Below are 4,942 nucleotides of genomic sequence, written 5' to 3' on the forward strand. Positions count from 1 at the left end.
CTTTGTGGTTGTTTTGTGTCTCTCTGTGGTTGTTTTGTGTCTCTCTGTGGTTGTTTTGTGTCTCTGTGGTTGTTTTGTGTCTCTTTGTGGTTGTTTTGTGTCTCTTTGTGGTTGTTTTGTGTCTCTCTGTGGTTGTTTTGTGTCTCTCTGTGGTTGTTTTGTGTGTCTCTGTGGTTGTTTTGTGTCTCTTTGTGGTTGTTTTGTGTCTCTGTGGTTGTTTTGTGTCTCTGTGGTTGTTTTGTGTCTCTTTGTGGTTGTTTTGTGTCTCTCTGTGGTTGTTTTGTGTCTCTCTGTGGTTGTTTTGTCTCTGTGGTTGTTTTGTCTCTCTGTGGTTGTTTTGTGTCTTTGTGACCCTGGCTCCTGTGTGTGTTGCAGCCCAGGAGATGGCCAGCTGTGTGCGTTCAGGTGATTGTGCTGCTGGTCTGTGTTGCGTTCGTTACCTGACGGGGAAACGCTGCCAGCGGATCCCGGTGGAGGGCGAGGCCTGCCTGCTGCGAGGCCCCACCAAGCTGAGGAGGAACCTGGGCCGCTGCGACTGCGACGCCGGGCTGAGCTGCACTGCCGCCGGGCGGGCCGAGCCGGGCCGGACCAAAGGCCAGGGAGTGTGTCTGCCCCGGGCCAGGCAGGGCCAGAGGAAAACACGGCATTCTGGGAAGAAGAGGAGGACGGCGGAGCGGAGCTGCTGACGGACTCCTGTAGCTCCTTATTTAAACCTGCGTCTGTAAAAAGTTCTAGAAGCTTCGACCTTCAGGTGTTTCCTCACCTGAGGCGGCCATGTTGGAAGGCTTTAGATAATCACAGCTAGTTAGCATAGCATCGTGACAGCTGAGCCCATCGCTGGCGCCCAGACCCAGGCCCCGAAAGTTAACGTTCAGTTCAAGTCCAGAAAATAAAGTCGATTTTACCTGTTCTCAAGGGTATGTGGGCGGGGCCAGGCTGGATTTGATTGATAGCTCCTTCGTTTAACTTCAGCTTCACTGTTTTTATCTGTACAGGAAGTGATGTCACAATGAAAACAACCATAAAAAGAAAAAAAACATCAGGGAGAGATGCAAAACATAAAGAGACAAAAACAACCACACAGACACAAAGAGACACAAAAGAAGCACAGAGAGACACGAGACAATACATCGGCAGAAAACAAATCTGAAATAAAGAAGTTTAAACTTTTTGGCTTTAAATTTTGTCCAAACTGTTTTTACCATATTTAATATGATTATTATCATTATTGTCATGTTGTTGCTTTTATTTATAGAACACATATTTTATGATTAATGTTTTTTGTGTTGACCTTTTTTCTCTAATAAATTCTGTTTGAATAAAACTTGACGCTTAAAACTACATCAGACTGAACATGTTTGTTGCTGCTGCAGTGGAGGAGAGTTTCAGAGACATTTTTAACTGTTTTGGAGTTTTGCTTGGTTCATTTTAGACATTTTTGAGTCTCTTGGGATATTTTTTAGTCATTGTAGGCAGATTTTAGGTCATTTTGGAGAAATGTCATATTGGATTATTCTTCAGACATTATGGAGCTATTTTGCTCCATTTCTTGTATTGCCCTGGATAAGCTTCATCCATCCATCCATCCATCCATTCTCTATACACCGCTTTATCCTCACTAGGGTCATGGGGGGTGCTGGAGTCTATCCCAGCTGACTCTGGTGAAGGCAGGGGACACCCTGGACAGGTCACCAGTCTGTCACAGGGCTACATATACAGACACACAATCACACTCACATTCACACCTTCGGACAATTTAGAGTAACCAATTAACCTCAGCATGTTTTTGGACTGTGGGAGGAAGCCGGAGTACCCGGAGAAAACCCACGCATGCACAGCGAGAACATGCAGACTCCATGCAGAAAGATCCCATTTGCACCGGGGATCTTCATGCTGCAAGGCCAAAGTGCTAACCACTAGTCCGCTGTGCAGCCCCCTGGATAAGCTTCATGTCATTATGTCATTTTTTAAAATTTTGGATAAATGTAAATAATTTTGACCTTTTTTCAATATTTCAAACAGATTTTAAGTGTTGACTCTCATTGTAGACTATTTTCTAGTAATTCTGGAAAGTTATTGAGTCCTTGTGGTAATGTCTGGAATTTGGACACTTTCTGAGCCTCAGAACTTCATCAGTCCAGCAGATCGACACAGCATTTAGGAGGAAAAACACATCTGAGTTCTGGTAAAAACTGGCACAAAAAAAAATGGAAAATTACCACAAAAAGATACAAAATCACCCTAAAAAGACCAAAACTACCATGAAAGATCCAAATGTGCCAGCAATGAAGTGAAAAATCACCTTAAAAACAACCAAATTTACCACGAAGAGGTCCAACACTAACAAAACAGGTGAAATGGCGACAAAATCCTAAATTTGGCTCAAAAAACATGCAAAATAGCAACAGAAACACGCAAAATAACCACGAATACCATAAAAGCAGAAAAAACTGCCTTGAAAGGTTTAAATATGCCATGAAAAACATCCAAATTTACCACAAAAAGGACCAAAATTACCACTAAACAGGTGAAATTGTGACAAAAACTCAAATTTGGCACAAAAAAAATCAACCAAATAGGAGTAAAGTTCCTTTCTGACCTCCTCAGAACATCTGGTTCTTCATCTCCAGTAACTTTATCAATGATTTCTACCTTCATACTGGGAATATTTGCAGAGTTCCAGGTCCTTGAAGTCTCCTGGAGAAAGTTCTAGAGTAGACCTACCAACAACTGGAGAGTTCTAAAGTAGACCTACCAACAACTGGAGAAAGTTCTAAAGTAGACCTACCAACAACTGGAGAAAGTTCTAAAGTAGACCTACCAACAACTGGAGAAAGTTCTCGAGTAGACCTACTGACAACTGGAGAAAGTTCTCGAGTAGACCTACTGACAAGTGGAGAAAGTTCTAGAGCAGACCTACCGACAAGTGGAGAAAGTTCTTGAGCAGACCTACCGACAACTGCAGAAAGTTCTAGAGTAGACCTACCGACAAGTGGAGAAAGTTCTAGAGTAGACCTACCAACAACTGCAGAAAGTTCTAGAGTAGACCTACCAACAACTGCAGAAAGTTCTAGAGTAGACCTACCGACAAGTGGAGAAAGTTCTAGAGTAGACCTACCAACAACTGCAGAAAGTTCTCGAGTAGACCTACCGACAAGTGGAGAAAGTTCTTGAGTAGACCTACCAACAACTGCAGAAAGTTCTAGAGTAGACCTACCAACAACTGCAGAAAGTTCTAGAGTAGACCTACCGACAAGTGGAGAAAGTTCTAGAGTAGACCTACCAACAACTGCAGAAAGTTCTAGAGCAGACCTACCGACAAGTGGAGAAAGTTCTTGAGTAGACCTACCAACAACTGCAGAAAGTTCTAGAGCAGACCTACCGACAAGTGGAGAAAGTTCTTGAGTAGACCTACCAACAACTGCAGAAAGTTCTAGAGTAGACCTACCGACAACTGGAGAAGGTTCTAGAGCAGACCTACCGACAAGTGGAGAAAGTTCTAGAGCAGACCTACCGACAAGTGGAGAAAGTTCTAGAGTAGACCTACCAACAACTGCAGAAAGTTCTAGAGTAGACCTACCGACAAGTGGAGAAAGTTCTAGAGTAGACCTACCAACAACTGCAGAAAGTTCTAGAGCAGACCTACCGACAAGTGGAGAAAGTTCTTGAGTAGACCTACCAACAACTGCAGAAAGTTCTAGAGCAGACCTACCGACAAGTGGAGAAAGTTCTTGAGTAGACCTACCAACAACTGCAGAAAGTTCTAGAGTAGACCTACCGACAACTGGAGAAGGTTCTAGAGCAGACCTACCGACAAGTGGAGAAAGTTCTAGAGTAGACCTACCAACAACTGCAGAAAGTTCTAGAGTAGACCTACCGACAAGTGGAGAAAGTTCTAGAGTAGACCTACCAACAACTGCAGAAAGTTCTCGAGTAGACCTACCAACAACTGCAGAAAGTTCTCGAGTAGACCTACCAACAAGTGGAGAAAGTTCTAGAGTAGACCTACCGACAACTGGAGAAAGTTCTCGAGCAGACCTTCTTGTGGTGATTTTGAATGTTTTTCTTTGCATATTTGAACCTTTCAGGGTATTTTTGACTCTTTAGGATGATCTTGTTTCTTATGTGGTACTTTTGGCCTTTTTGTGGTTATTTAGCATGTTTTTGGGCACAATTTGAGTTTTTGTTGCAATTTCACCTGTTATGTGATTTTGGGTGGTTTTTCTGGCATATTTGAACCTTTCAAGGTAGTTTTGGCCGTTTTTGTGGTAAATCTGGCCATTTTTTGCGGGTATATTTGAACATTTCTAGGTTATTTTGGCTCCTTTAAGGTTAATTTTGCAATTTTTTTGTGCTGAATTTCAATTTGTCACAAATTCACCCATTTGTGGTAATTTTGGTATTTTTTGTGTTGAGTCTGGGTGTTTTTCGTGCCATGTTTAATCTTTTCATGGTAGTTGTAGCTCTTTTCAGCTTTAGTGATTTTAATGAAGTTTTTAACCAGAACTCAGCTGTGCTTTTCCTCCTAAAACAAATGGATGTCAGTAGGTATACTGCAGAACTTTCTAGAGGCAAAGTTCTAGAGTATACGTACCAACAACTAGGTATACCTTAGAATTCTCTACGAGGAAAAGAAAGCTCAAGAATACACCTACAGATAACTGGAGTGGTCAGTGGGTTTACTGTAGAAAGTTCCTGAATGAACAGTCAGTTAATTACCCAACTGTTTTAAAACATCTTCATTAAGTTCTGTTTAGATTTGACCTTTTTTCACTTTAAAAGTTCCTCAAAATGACAATTTCGGACTCGTTTACCTCCAGGCTCATTTCCTCATTGATTTCTCTAAAATGTGACTAGTTTAGTCCTCAGATATTCAGTTTACATCAGTAAAACAGAATGTTCCCTCCAACCTCCAGAGAACCAGTAAAACAAAAAACACGGA

At 42.0% G+C, this 4,942-nt stretch overlaps 1 protein-coding gene across 4 annotated transcripts in view; it reads right to left on the reverse strand.

Moving 5' to 3' along the window:
- Window positions 1-4,818, reverse strand: part of LOC110963346 (chromaffin granule amine transporter) — a 40,118-nt gene extending 35,300 nt beyond the window's left edge. Inside the window, exons 1-3 of one of the 4 annotated variants that reach the window (XM_051950591.1) lie at window positions 3,940-4,818; window positions 3,676-3,906; window positions 441-3,114 (exon numbers count right to left, since the gene is read on the reverse strand). The gene's annotated coding sequence lies outside the window, so the exon portion shown is untranslated. Of the gene's footprint in view, window positions 1-440; window positions 3,907-3,939 lie in introns of all 4 variants that reach the window. The other 3 variants (XM_051950590.1, XM_051950588.1, XM_051950589.1) reach the window with 3 other exon arrangements.
- Window positions 4,819-4,942: the final 124 nt, after the last annotated feature.

The sequence above is a fragment of the Acanthochromis polyacanthus genome, chromosome 7 (assembly GCF_021347895.1).
Source record: "Acanthochromis polyacanthus isolate Apoly-LR-REF ecotype Palm Island chromosome 7, KAUST_Apoly_ChrSc, whole genome shotgun sequence".
Taxonomy (NCBI): Eukaryota; Metazoa; Chordata; class Actinopteri; family Pomacentridae; genus Acanthochromis; species Acanthochromis polyacanthus.